The sequence below is a fragment of the Cherax quadricarinatus genome, chromosome 6 (assembly GCF_038502225.1).
Source record: "Cherax quadricarinatus isolate ZL_2023a chromosome 6, ASM3850222v1, whole genome shotgun sequence".
In the NCBI taxonomy this organism is placed as follows: domain Eukaryota; kingdom Metazoa; phylum Arthropoda; class Malacostraca; order Decapoda; family Parastacidae; genus Cherax; species Cherax quadricarinatus.
Window position 1 is genome coordinate 25,246,413 of NC_091297.1, and position 13,760 is coordinate 25,260,172.

At 36.5% G+C, this 13,760-nt stretch overlaps 1 protein-coding gene across 1 annotated transcript in view; it reads right to left on the bottom strand.

The window, feature by feature from the left end:
• The window catches only part of LOC128692740 (protein amalgam), a 340,005-nt gene extending 336,438 nt beyond the window's left edge, over positions 1-3,567 (bottom strand). Inside the window, exon 1 of the mRNA XM_053782073.2 lies at positions 3,512-3,567. The gene's annotated coding sequence lies outside the window, so the exon portion shown is untranslated. The remainder of the gene's footprint in view (positions 1-3,511) is intronic.
• Positions 3,568-13,760: the final 10,193 nt, after the last annotated feature.

Genomic DNA, 13,760 nt, shown 5'->3' on the forward strand with positions numbered 1-13,760 from the left:
GATCTTTACTTCCTCTATTAAGTTTGAAGTCTCTCGACTAAATAAGAGTTGCTATGGCTACATGTAAGCTGTACACCACCAGTCAAGGATATTTTAATCTAAACTATATATATATATATATATATATATATATATATATATATATATATATATATATATATATATATATATATTCTTCAAAACGTATATTGCATTATGTATATATAAATATACATCCCTACAAGTGTGTATCGCAGAGTGCATAATGAAATAAGCCTCCAAGTGTGTGCACTATGCTGCTCTCGACGCATGTGTATCAAGAGCTGTATACTAACCAAAATATATATCAAGTATACTTTTACTGTTTTCTTAACTGCATATAAAATGGAAACTAACAGCCATAGACTTCACGTAATTATAAAATATGCATAAAATAAATAATCAGTATATAATGTGAATACACATTTGCCATATGAAAATAGGCAGACTATATTATGTTTATGGGCATTAATTAAGATAAAAATATTTATAATGATAAAAGCCTACGGTAATATTTTACATGTATTAATACTGTCCACACAAGTCCATTTACTATATAATGTTAATGAAATTTTGAGAAAGCAATGTTTTCCAGCACGCTATACAGTTAAAGGGTCTAAATAATGTATATTTTAAATGTTAAGTATAATTTATATTATTTGACATGAATGTTAGATTTCTTATCATTTGCTATTTTTAGAGGAATTCATAAACATTTCAGGTGTATCTGTAAATTTAATTTAAATATTAAAATTCTCTAAGCAAGGTCGTATTTGCAAAGGATAGCTACAGTAATAAAAATATATATTTTCTTATGTGTTTTAGTAAACATCGTGTTACAGAGAGAGAGAGAGAGAAAGAGAAAGAAACACGTAAAAAACGAACGGAAAACTATTAAATAAGACGTAAGACACCCGACTTACAGATTACTGCAGCAGGACTATTGGTCCATGCTTGGCAGGTCTTTCTAGGAGCCAGTCCTTGTCAACTACGTATTTGTCTAGCATAGTCAGGATGCTTGCCAAGCAATTAGCTTCAGTAACACTAATAACCGATGTTAGGTAGCTCTCACACGAGTCCGACTCTTCTGATCAATGTATTTGTCTTACCTATTTTTAAAACTTCCCAAAATTTAAACTTTGATAACCATACTTGGCAGATTGTTCATATCGTGAAAACCATGTTTCAGGTTGTAAATAGTGATACCGAAACTGTGAAAAGGGACACTTGTGAACAGTTCAGAGCATTTATAAAATGATGCGTTTCACTACGATTGTCTTCCTCAGTTCTTTTTCTCAACCCTGTTTCAGAATCAGCACTTACTACTTAATTTTTTATTTAACTTCATCTAATTTTATTCCTTAGTTTCAAGTTCTTTCTTGACGATATACCCAGCCCTTCATCTGTCCGCACCGAAGCAATCTGCAGATAACCATCTAATACTATCTCGATGGAGAACTAGCTATTAAGGTAAGATGGTTGAGATACTGATAGTAAGAAAGAAACGTCAGAGTGGTTGGACAGTTTCTTTACCATTTCTAAATACTGTGCTCCAGTGGACCATAGCTAACAGAATATTTTATACTCTTCCGGATCTTCTAGCAGGATTTTGGTGCTTACTACCTGGAGTGCAGTATAAATATTAAAATCCTATATTTACAAAGTGTTTGTGGTGCTGTTACTTCAAGGGCTGTAACTGGTTTGGCACTAAGTTTCTGGATATAGATTACTCAAATAATCCACAACTCTGTGTAAAAGTCCTAACCTACATTCGCCTCAAACCTCTTGCAACAGAGTTTCACAGTCCTGTTTTATGTAATTGTTTCCCTTGTGTACATTAAAAAAAATCGATGCTTGTGTTTGTCAGATTTGCTTAGTCCTTGAAGGTTTATGTGAGGAAACCTGGTAGTCTTCGTTCATTGAATAAAAATTGAATGAACGAATTAAATACTTCTTCGTGTAGTTTGTTCCTTAAAGCTGATAGACGTTTCGTTGCTCTCCTTTAGGGAACCAAAACCTGACGGTATATTTTCGAGGTGTGGTCTAACAAAAGCATTGTGCTCGTAATTTCTTTCTTTGAAGCCAAGAATTCTGTTGCCTTGCTGCTCACAGCAAGATGTTATTTAGAATATTTTAGGTGATCCCTTACTACTACTCTCCCAAGGTTTTTCTCATTGCTTCTCTCTCTCTCTCTCTCTCTCTCTCTCTCTCTCTCTCTCTCTCTCTCTCTCTCTCTCTCTCTCTCTCTCTCTCTCTCTCTCTCTGAGTGGGTTTCCAGTGAGTTTCACTCATATTATATCTAATATGCATTACCAAGCAATTTTTCACTTCGACGCTCATCCCATTTTCCTGATCACTGCGATAGCCTGTCTAGGTTTCCTTGTATGTTTAGTCTTTCATGGATGCTGCACTTGTCCCTAATTTCTTGCTATCGCGAATTTTGAAATTTTGAATGCAAACTATATCTTAAGATTATTTATGTACATAATTACAAGAATGAGAGAGAGAGAGAGAGAGAGAGAGAGAGAGAGAGAGAGAGAGAGAGAGAGAGAGAGAGAGAGAGAGAGAGAGAGAGAGAGAGAGATACGTTCTCGAGAAATGTTGAAAACAATATTTAATGTCTGCATCACTCCTTAGAAATATTTAAGTTTAATTTTGTCCTAGTTTCTCCATATATGTATAGTTCTTTCACTGCTTCGTACTCACGAACAAATAAACAGATACTAGTGGTTGCATATTCCTCACGTTCAAGGAACCAGGTACGAGTGGATGCGTATTACTCGCGTACTTGGAATCAGGTACCAGTGGTTGCACAGTATCCAGCTACTCGGAACCAGGTACCAAAAACTGCATGCTACTCACATACATGGATCCATATGTTGCTTAGTACTCGTACAAGGCATCAGGTACCAGTGCTTGAATATTTTTCACGTACATGCATCCTGAGGTTCCTTAGTACTCACGCTCAAGAAACTACGTATTAGTGGTTGCTTAGTACTCACGTACAAGAAACAACGGACCAGTACTCATATTCAATAATCCAGTTACTAGTAGTTGCTTAGTACTTAATGTACGAGTAACCAAAGGCTGTTTAGTACTCACGTACGAGCAATCAAGTACCTGAAGCTGCTTTGTTGAGTACAAGGAATCAGGTACCAAAGAATGCAATGTATTCAATTACCAAAAACTAACAGTTGCTTTTAATTCACGGACAAGGTAGCAGATGCCAGAGTTCCTCAGCATCCACGAATAAACAATGCTTCGAAAACTCAATACCAGTGCGATAAAACTTTAAGCACGAAATAAAAATAAACATAAATTCCAAGGAAATATCAATTGAAATTAATTCTAAGTTTTCACTTGTTCATGTTTCGTATTCAGGCCGCAGCCACTGCCAACAATTAAAACTGGTCTCATATTTTCTTCTTTCCCAGTCCCCCTCACATCCCTTCCCCACCGCACACACCCCACGCTCTCTGCTGGTGTTACCCACCTCCGAGCAAGACCCGGACTGGTGCTGCCCGGCTACTGCTCTTGTGTATGTGTTGGTGGCGGTGTAGAAGAACGGGGCGCTGGAGTAGGCGGATCCGCGCAGGCGCTCATGTTCGCCACTCCACAAAATCTCAATAACTTTCTCAGGTTGTCTACAGATGAGCCGGGTAGATTACCGAGCACTTAGTAGAGGTGTTACGAAGGGGGAGAGCTGCTTATATATACATGGAACCAGGTGTCAGGGATGATAACAGAGGTCTACTTCTCTTGGGTGTTTCAGTACACTTTCCTGTCTTAAAGCAGACAGCGCAGCTTCGGTCAGCTGTTATCTGTCATAGATATGCACTTGCGGACATTATATTAAATTTATATTACACTTCTATTACGTAAACGATGTAATTAATGTTGTCCCCAAATATATTTGGAGAAGTTAAAAACGCAGTGGCTAATACACCAGCACAATCTTATATTTATGAAATAAAAAATAAATATATTATGTAGGAATCCACGTACTCTCCACAGAAATACTTACATGAGAGGAGAAAGCATTCAAGTGATGATTGCAAGAAGAGCTGCATCTTAAAAGGAAAGTGTTAGAGGTGATAGTGTACAGACGTAGGTAACCAATTTGGTCAGAGGGCACAAGTATATTGGTCACTAGCCCATTGCTCCCGGCATTTTAGACGCCTCCTACAACACGCATGGCTTACTGAGGAAAGATTCTTTTCCTCTTCCCCATGGAGATAAGAGGAAATAAAGGGGAACAAGAACTATCAAGAAAACGAAGAAAAACCCAGAGTATATATATATATATATATATATATATATATATATATATATATATATATATATATATATATATATATATATATATATATCGTGCCGAATAAGCCGAACTCACGTTAAAATAGAACTTTAAAAATTACAGATTGATAATTTTTTTCATTGACAATGATGTATAAAATATTATTTTTGGATCAAACTTAACTTAAGGTTAGCAAGTTAAAGCCCTTTAATGAAAACACGTAAGTCATTATTAAGTAACAAATTAGTCTCCTATATTGAAGTCACAAAAAGAATCATTTTATACAATGCCCGATATGTCAGTCTAATAATCGATTATTCAGAAAAGGTTAGTAAGAAATAGGGTAAAATTCTCATTGAGGAGAATATTGCTGTATCTAAATGAAATTCTATATTCGTGCGTTTTCTTGAAGTGCATTTAGAATAACTTCCTTCAACGTTTAGAATAACTTCCCTCAACATTCTGTAATATGCAACAACTTCTGCTCATGAAAGCTGAATAAATCATTAGAACCGAATCTCAGTGTAAGAAAACTAGTCTAGTGCAGCAGGAATCTGTAGACCACTTTACATACAGTAGCGAACCTCATAATTTGAGGTTCGCCCGGGCGATAGATAGTCGATAATAGCTTCATTTAACTTCTCGTTCACCAACTCCAACTTCCTAGATTCCAACTCGAGCCGTTGTTGATCATTTTTCTTATTCACAGCTAAATCCTTTAATTCTTTCAATTTAACCAAGTGCTCCCGTTATGCAGCTCTTTCATCACTGGTTAATTTCTCTTTTTCACGCACCCGTCTAATTTTCTTTCTTCTCTTCTAACTTAAAGTGTGTTCATCCTTCTCTTCATATTCTAACCTCTTCTTTTATTTGAAACTCTAACTTAACTGCTAAGAAGTTACTTATGTTACTCCATAAAAATCTAGTTCTTACCTCGTAGTCATCCAGAAAGAGTAAGTTTCCATGCTGACACAGAAGAGAATATAAAAAAAAAAAAAAAAAAAAAAAACTAAGAAACAGTCATCCAGTATAATCAGTCTTAACATTATGTCCGCCTCTGCCATTAGAAATTACTTAGAAAATTCGCATCTAAGGTATGTCAAAGGTCATCTAAATATAGCTAGAGGAATAAAAAACACATACAGAATATATACCCAGAGGGGTGTATTTCTTGCAGCTTATATATGCTAAGAGTTTAATTTCGTCTCTATTTTTAGAATTAAAGCATTCTTTCTGGTGGTGAAAGGTTACACTTGAAGTCGATATGCTTTATTCTCTGTTAATCAATCAACGAACAATCAAAGACAAGTAGACCGTATATCTCCCGCACTCCTAAGAACACAAGATGTATGCACACCTATACAATAGAGGAAAGCCTGACCGCACACCTTAAATATATCAACAAAGGAGAGACTCCACGTGGCATGCTACGGGTATGTTACATTTTATTCGACAATGCCACACTCTCACATAGGCTGCCTCCAGACCAGGATTTAATGACCAGTAGCGGGCCCAATGGTATACCAGTACCTCGGTTCATCGGCTAGTAACAGTCAAGTCCGACAAAGTTGTGAAGCAATGTGTTTCACTTGTGACGAAAGTTTTGGCAGACTTATCAAGGCTGCTGGTCTTTCATGGTGTTTTGTCTGGCTCTTACATTTTTGTCTCCTCTGATCACCGTGTTGTACACTTGCTCTTACATTACTGTACATATAAATAGCGTACACACTGTAAATACCACTTTGCTTATTTGGCGAAGGAAATACAAGTCATATAACTTCTGTTGTCTTTTGCTTGCTCCACTACTTATTCCATTACTATTAGGTGTGCAGGCCATTCTACACCTGTATTCGTAACACTCCAAGTCCATATATCTATAAGTATATTAATATAGGAGTGGAAACAGTCCGCACACCTACAACTCGTCTAAAAAAAAACTAAGCCGGCTGTACACCGCAGCTTTTCTACCAGCACCGGTGAGAACAATAAAAATGTAAACACCCTTAACTGGATACTCTGCCAGACCACAGTGTAACTAAATTATGATGGAATGTCCTCTGGTTCACAAAACTAGGACATTTCTCGAAACTTAGACACAAACTTAAACAAAGCAACTTACTGAAGGAATACATTGTAGACTTTCCCTACAAAGATTGTTAACTTTAGTCTGCTCACCACCTTCATAGACGACTGTCTGACCTTCAACGCTAGTCCTCTATGGTCGTGTGATTTAATCCTAGGATTAGTTGTATACTGGAGAAAAGGCTACCACTTGCTAGGAAAAAAAAAAAAGCTGATGGGTTTCCCCGTGGAAAACACTTGTGGCTAAATAAACTTTTAACCGACAAACATAGAAGAGACATAGGTCCAATGACCCGTGTGATAATTTAATAGAACCTTCATTAAATAAATCATACATAAAAAATATGCACTAAGCAAAGCCAAGAATAAAAATATCAAATATTTATCCTCAGCCAAAGGAGTAAGCACGTTAGTAGAGATTTACCGGGATTAATGTCATAGTGACAATAATTGGAGTTTTCAATAAGATTATGGAGCTCAGTACTAAAAGGTAGCTTGAAAATGTGCACCATGGTATGAAGCGACCATTAAAGCATGAAGCGATCACCATGGTATAAGGCTACCATAAAAGTATGAAGCGCCCATTAAGCTATGAAGCAAACATCATGGATGAAGCGACCATTAAGCCACGAAGCAACCATCATGGATGAAGCGACCATTAAGCCACGAAGCAACCATCATGGATGAAGCGACCATTAAGCCATGAAGCAACCATCATGGATGAAGCGACCATTAACCATCATGGATGAAGCGACCATTAACCATCATGGATGAAGCGACCATTAAGCCACGAAGCAACCATCATGGATGAAGCGACCATTAAGCCACGAAGCAACCATCATGGATGAAGCGACCATTAAGCCACGAAGCAACCATCATGGATGAAGCGACCATTAAGCCATGAAGCAACCATTATGGATGAAGCGACCATCATGATACAAAGTGATAATCATAGTTTGAAGCGTTCGTCAAGGTGTGTAGCGATCACCATGGTATGAGGGTACCATAATAAGATTAAGAGTGTAACGTGATCAACAGCAGGCCATGAATAAACGTAGGCTGACCAGGAGGTGAAGATATATCAAGATCGTTGAGACATCTCAGCGATGTACAGAGTAGGTGAGAAGATAAGGTCAACATCTCACATAACCATGCACGCAGTCTCTATAAAACTCGTCCAAGACCATTCACGTCTGTATGCCGCCGGTAAATTCATAAATCCCATTCCCATTCGACTCTTTCTCCATGGGAAACCAAACCATAAACTGCAGACTTAGAGAACACAAAAAAGTTATAATGAAATTGAAGCCTTCAAAACAAAAAAAATACAAATATCGATGAACAATAATGATTGCATGGACTGCTGGTAAAAGTGAAAAGACCGGATGAGAAACTCAGAAATTAAAAGGAAAAAGGCAGATAATTAAACAGAAAAAAATTAGAACTGCAACGAGTCAAAAAAAACCTATAACCACTATTGTTTGAACATAAACCTCTTGTTGGTCTAGGATAATATTTCATCAGTGAAACATCTTTACAAATAAATAATGATAATTTTAATGAATTGTCGCCTCTGAATAATATATACGTTTGTGTCGAGGATCGTATTAAACTTTTCTCATAAATAATTCCTTTGACCCGAATGCTCGTTTGTATTCATGATTTTGCAGCTAATACTGAATGTGCCAGTGGAGAACAACCGTTTTTACATTTATAATTTTATTTATATGCATATAATTAAATGGAGATAGTATTTTTATAGTTATTGTTGCTATTATTTTTATTATTTATTGTTGTTTTGAAATAATAATGATATTGGTACTTAATTATTATTAAATCTAAGGTAGACTTATAGAGGAATAACAACGTGGTACGTGTTTCATAATAATCGGTAAGAACAATGAGAATTGTTGACTGAACTTTGAAAGTGGGAGATACTAAAAGCTTTTTATGGACTGTGATCAACTAATCATAATGGTCAAGAAAAAGAATGGTGCTAACCTGCTACTGCTGAGCATTTTTTTCCTATGAGTATAAATATAAAATCAGTAATAACCTTACTAGAATTAGAAAAGTGTATTCATCTTCACCCATTGACTCAGGAGAAGGAACTTATTGAAACGGTAACTCAAGTGTATCATGGATGTTGAAAAATTTGGCCACCGTAACAGTTCATTAGCTATAGTTAACAAAATTTATTTACACATTTTTCGTATATGTATACAATGTAGCAGTAATATACTTGTATAATGAGTTCACTAATGTTGAACCAACCCGACGCTCATTAACTTGCATCTCTGTGTTCAGCAGTAGTATGTTAAAACTGATGATATCCATACATCCTCTGGCAGCATTTCTCCATGACAGATATCCTGGTGGAACTGTTCACCATGTTCTACACTGTATACTCCACAAATGCCTGGAAAAAAAACTAGAGGAGGATGAAGGAAATATATCTGTGAAGATATACTGCAGCCCATTTATATAAAAAAATGGGCTGCAGATTTTAAATACCTCCGTGTAATTGTTAGCTTTGGTATACCCGCAATACACATATGCAACAGTTAGGTATCTTTATTTCGAAACGTTTCGCCTACACAGTAGGCTTCTTCAGTAGAGTACAGAAAAGTTGATAGAAGAGACGTGAAGACGATGTAATCAATCCATCACCCTTGAAGTTTGAGGTGGTCAGTCCCTCAGTCTGGAGAAGAGCATCGTTCCATAGTCTGAAACATAGGTAAGACACATATTGCATGTGTGTCTTACCTAACAACCTGTCGGTATTTTATACTATTTTAATATCCATACCCGCAATAATTGGTTGCCACCAACCGAAAATCATTCGACGCATTTGTTCTCCTCACCAGCTATAATACGGCCAAACTCCTTTTCCCTAAGAAGCTGAGTAATCTACAGACCACAAAATACATACCCCTTGATTTTTCCTCACATTTCGTGATATCTGGTTTTGATGTGTAAGGTATCAAAATTCTGCGCGATGCAACAAGTAGATGATATTGAAAAAAAATTTGTTCTGCCATATTAATATATGCAAGCCTTTACCGAACCCATAGTCACAGATTTTTCTAACTTCCCCATCCTAACACTCAGTGTTAGAAATCCTCAGGTCTAATAAAACATTGAAGAAAAACACTATGTTTTAATATGTGTTTGGTGATTCAAACAGAAATGCATTAATATACATATGTTAGATAGCTTAGGATAAATATTGAACTTAAATTTTCTATCAGATCTATGTGGATATGAATATCCAAAAATGATATTATTGATCTCACATTTCATAGTGAACTTAATGGAAGGGACCAGCCAGTCTAAATTTACATTTTAGTTCTGCGAGAGCATAAGTCCCGTATACTGTACCAGAGGTGGACCCATGTATGTAAATAAACACATTCACTCCTAAATTCAATTCTAAAATTTCAAATTGGATGTGCACCTGAACGATGTTTCTCTCAGTCGTAAACAATTATTAAGTCGCGGTCCAGGACGGGCATGAAGTTATCTAATTTTATTTTCGATTTGAATGGTTTACGGTAAATTATTTCAGCTAGAGTACTGACTATTTTTCTGAGGCTGGATGTTGGCAGGACCTCCAAACACGACAAAATTTGTGTCGTGGGACTGCTGTGTTGGGACCTTGTTATATTGAACACGAAGCTACACGAAACTGGGGTGTCATGCTGAGGTTGGGAGCGGGTAGGATATGAACGTGTTTGGAACAAATATTGATGGAAATTATTTTGGAACAAATATTGATGGAAATTATTATGGAACAAATTAATTTGTGAAAATAATAAAAAAATGTAATGGAAAAAAAAGGAGAAGGTTGTGTTGTCGGACACTATGTGGGAAGGAAGTGTCGGGCGCGATATAGTGAACGTAACACTATGTGATCTGGGTATTTGTATCAGTGTTACTTTGACAATGGGATATTTGTTGCCTAAACTTAACTATTCCAAATACTTCGTTTCGCAATATATTACACTTCAGAGACATGTATAAGAGTGTGATACGTTCATATTTGAGGTGCCCAAGTTCTCTGTAAATCAGATATGAGTGGGTGATATAGTTAAAAGGTGACAGAAAGAATATTTTCAAGTGTATTCTGATCCGAATGACCTAAAGCCTTTGTGGAACCTAATTGTTCTCCAGTTCTAATTATTTGAGCCTATTACATGCCTATGTGATATCTGTGGCTTGTTTCGAATTCTTACTTTCGCAGCCTAGCCTGGGGCCAGGCTTGTCTGTTGATTGCCTGTTGCTGTTGGCGGCCTGCTGGCTCACAACCATCATTGCCTTGTTGATCTGGCACTGAATGGAGTTACTGACCCAATTTCCTGTTGAAAACGTCCAAAATTGTTCCGGCTATATATATGATATCTGCTGGAAACATATTGAATAACCTTTGACAACGGTGTTCTCTTTTTGTGCCAGTGATGCTTCTGGTTTTCGCTGGATCGATTTGAAACTCACTCCAGTCAGTTGTTAAAATAGAGTGAAGATTTGAAGTCAATATGCCATCAAGTATCTTCAGTATACATATTTATCAGGTTTCTCACTCTTCATTGCTCCAAGGAGTACAGTTCAACTTTATTCCCCACTCTGTTTCCTGCTTTGAAGGGAGTCATCGACTCTGTTCAAATCCTAAAACCAGTTGTGTGTGTGTGTGTGTGTGTTTGTGTGTGTGTGTGAGCATATTTAATTAGTGTGTATAGGGTTATGTAATGGAGTGACATATAATAGTCTCATTGACCATGGTACAAGTAGAGGTGGAACCCACGTCAGGAGAGTCTTAAACCCGACCACACTGGCCTTTGAGTTTTAGGACACACTTGTCATGGGTTCAAGCCTCACTCGTTCTGTGATTTGCTTGCAATCTTGTTTTCACAATTTCGTGAGTCGTGGCTAGAGGTAGAGGGGTACTGTGCCTTATGAAATACTTGTACAGACAGGGTGGTCTGGGAAAAGCACAGTTGTGACCTGTATTACGTACCTTAATTAAAGAAAACACATTAATATTTATTATAAGATGAGGTTGTTATGTGGGAAAGAGAGAGATTACTAATGGTTCAGAGGGGGATGGAGGAAAAGCGTGACCGAAATAATGTTAAATCACAATGGGAATTCCACTTTCGGAGACATTGAAAAAAATTAATCTATTTGCTCTGGAAAAGCATCTTTTATGAACCCTATAAGTTTAGGCCACTCCTTCCCCCATCCCCCCCGAAATTTGAATTCGAGTATTTTATCACCTCTTCTGATGAACTTGAATATGACTATCCGTCTGATGAATCACTCCGATACATTTTCTAAAGATTTTATGTAAACATACGGGACATGTGTGCACTATTGCATCTCATTAAAACTCGTTCAGTTTGATTTTACTTTATTTGATGAAGGTGATTATTACCTGAAAGTTACTGCTCGATCCCCGACCAGGCGTGATTAGGTACACTGTAATGATGTTCTCGATACAACCGACAACGCACGACTCAATGACCCACTGCTGACGATCAGTAACTGTCGTCCAGCGACCCACGACTGTTGAACCACAACCGATGACCCACGACACGACTGACAAACTACCAGCGCCCCACGACCAACGAATGCCGACCCAGAAAGGACGACCCATGTCCACCAACTCACCAGTTTATAAAAGTATAACAAACCATAATAAAAGAGGTATTTCCACGCGGTATAAAATATTCCGTGAATTATGGTTGTGTCAAGTGATGAAGGGTTGTCTCATCCTGCAGTTATTACTGCACTTTTGTGTGATGTATTGTGTGTGATGTACCCTAGGTGATGTATCCTCTGTGATGTTTCACTCACTGTAATGTGCACTTCAATGGCAGGCAACAGAATAAACTCATTCTCTGTTAGGTGTCCTTTGCAGCAATGTATCCTTCACTGTCATGTATACATTTTTGCAATATATTCTTCCATGATCTACAATTTGCAGATGAAATTTTAAGCAGCGTTTCGTCCCGTTTCTGAATCATTATCAAGTCACGGATGAATCATTATATGTGACGTTGCCCTTCCTGTAAAATGTCCTCTCCCTGTAATGTAACTCTGTCTCCTGCACGTGAGGTATCGTTCATTTTTCTTCCATGCCAGGCATACATACAGTAGATCCTTTCTAGTGAATCCTTTCTCCTGCATGTAATGTATTAGTTTATCTCCTGTCCAGTGATTGTATCTATATATGATGATTGTATCGATATGTGAGGTATAATTTATGTCTTGTCCACTTCGTACTTGTGTCAAATAAAGAATTTTTCTGAATCTCTAATCCATGAACATATATACATACATATATATATATATATATATATATATATATATATATATATATATATATATATATATATATATATATATAAATATATATATATATATGCAATAAGATCACAGTAAACAGGTGATTTCAGAATATGCAAAACAACCACTCTGAAAGAATAGAGAAATTCCAAGCGCTTTCGTGACTACTCACATTATCAAGGAACTATGAAAGTAAAGCATCCAAGGAAGCTCTATAAGGGGTCTGGCCAACACCTCACTATCAGATCCCACAACGGTTAAACACCTGACGCGCGCCGACACAACTGGATAGGTCCTTTGCACAACTCACCCACAAACTATTCTACCCAAGAAAATTTAAAAATTATTATTTGTCCAGTGTATTATTAAATTCTTCCCAAATTCTATTAATTATAAATGGATCTAATTTATACAAACCAAAGGAAATATTCATATTATTGTCAAAACTGCTTTTTATGAAACAAGATTCAATTATATTCCTGTCGACCATGGACTTGCTTGATACTACTTTCTCAACTTTTTGAAAATCAATTGGATGGTTAAAATGTCTTACATGAATAAATAGAGCATTAGAATCTTGTCCAGTTCTAATGCTATATTTATGTTGTTTTAATCTTAGTTCGAGATTTTTACCAGTTTGACCGTAATAAACTTTATCGCAAATTTTACAAGGAATCTTATAGACACATCCATCAGCATTTTGGGGGGAATTCTTTATCAAAAGTTTTTTTTACTGTATCAAGATTTTTGAATACAACTTTAATATTAAAAGTCTTAAGAAGAGAAGGCATATCAACCAAGTTTTCATGGTAAGGGAGAACCAACATATTTTTAGTCGAATAAGGCTGGTTGTCCCTTTTTGGATTGTAAAAAGTATTTCTAGCAACTTTAAAAGATTTATCAATTACTTTTCTTGGGTATTTTAAATCATTACCTATTTCATAAATTTTGGATATTTCCTCATCTATGAACTCAGGACTACAAATTCGTAAAGCTCTCAAAAACATTGATGAGAAAA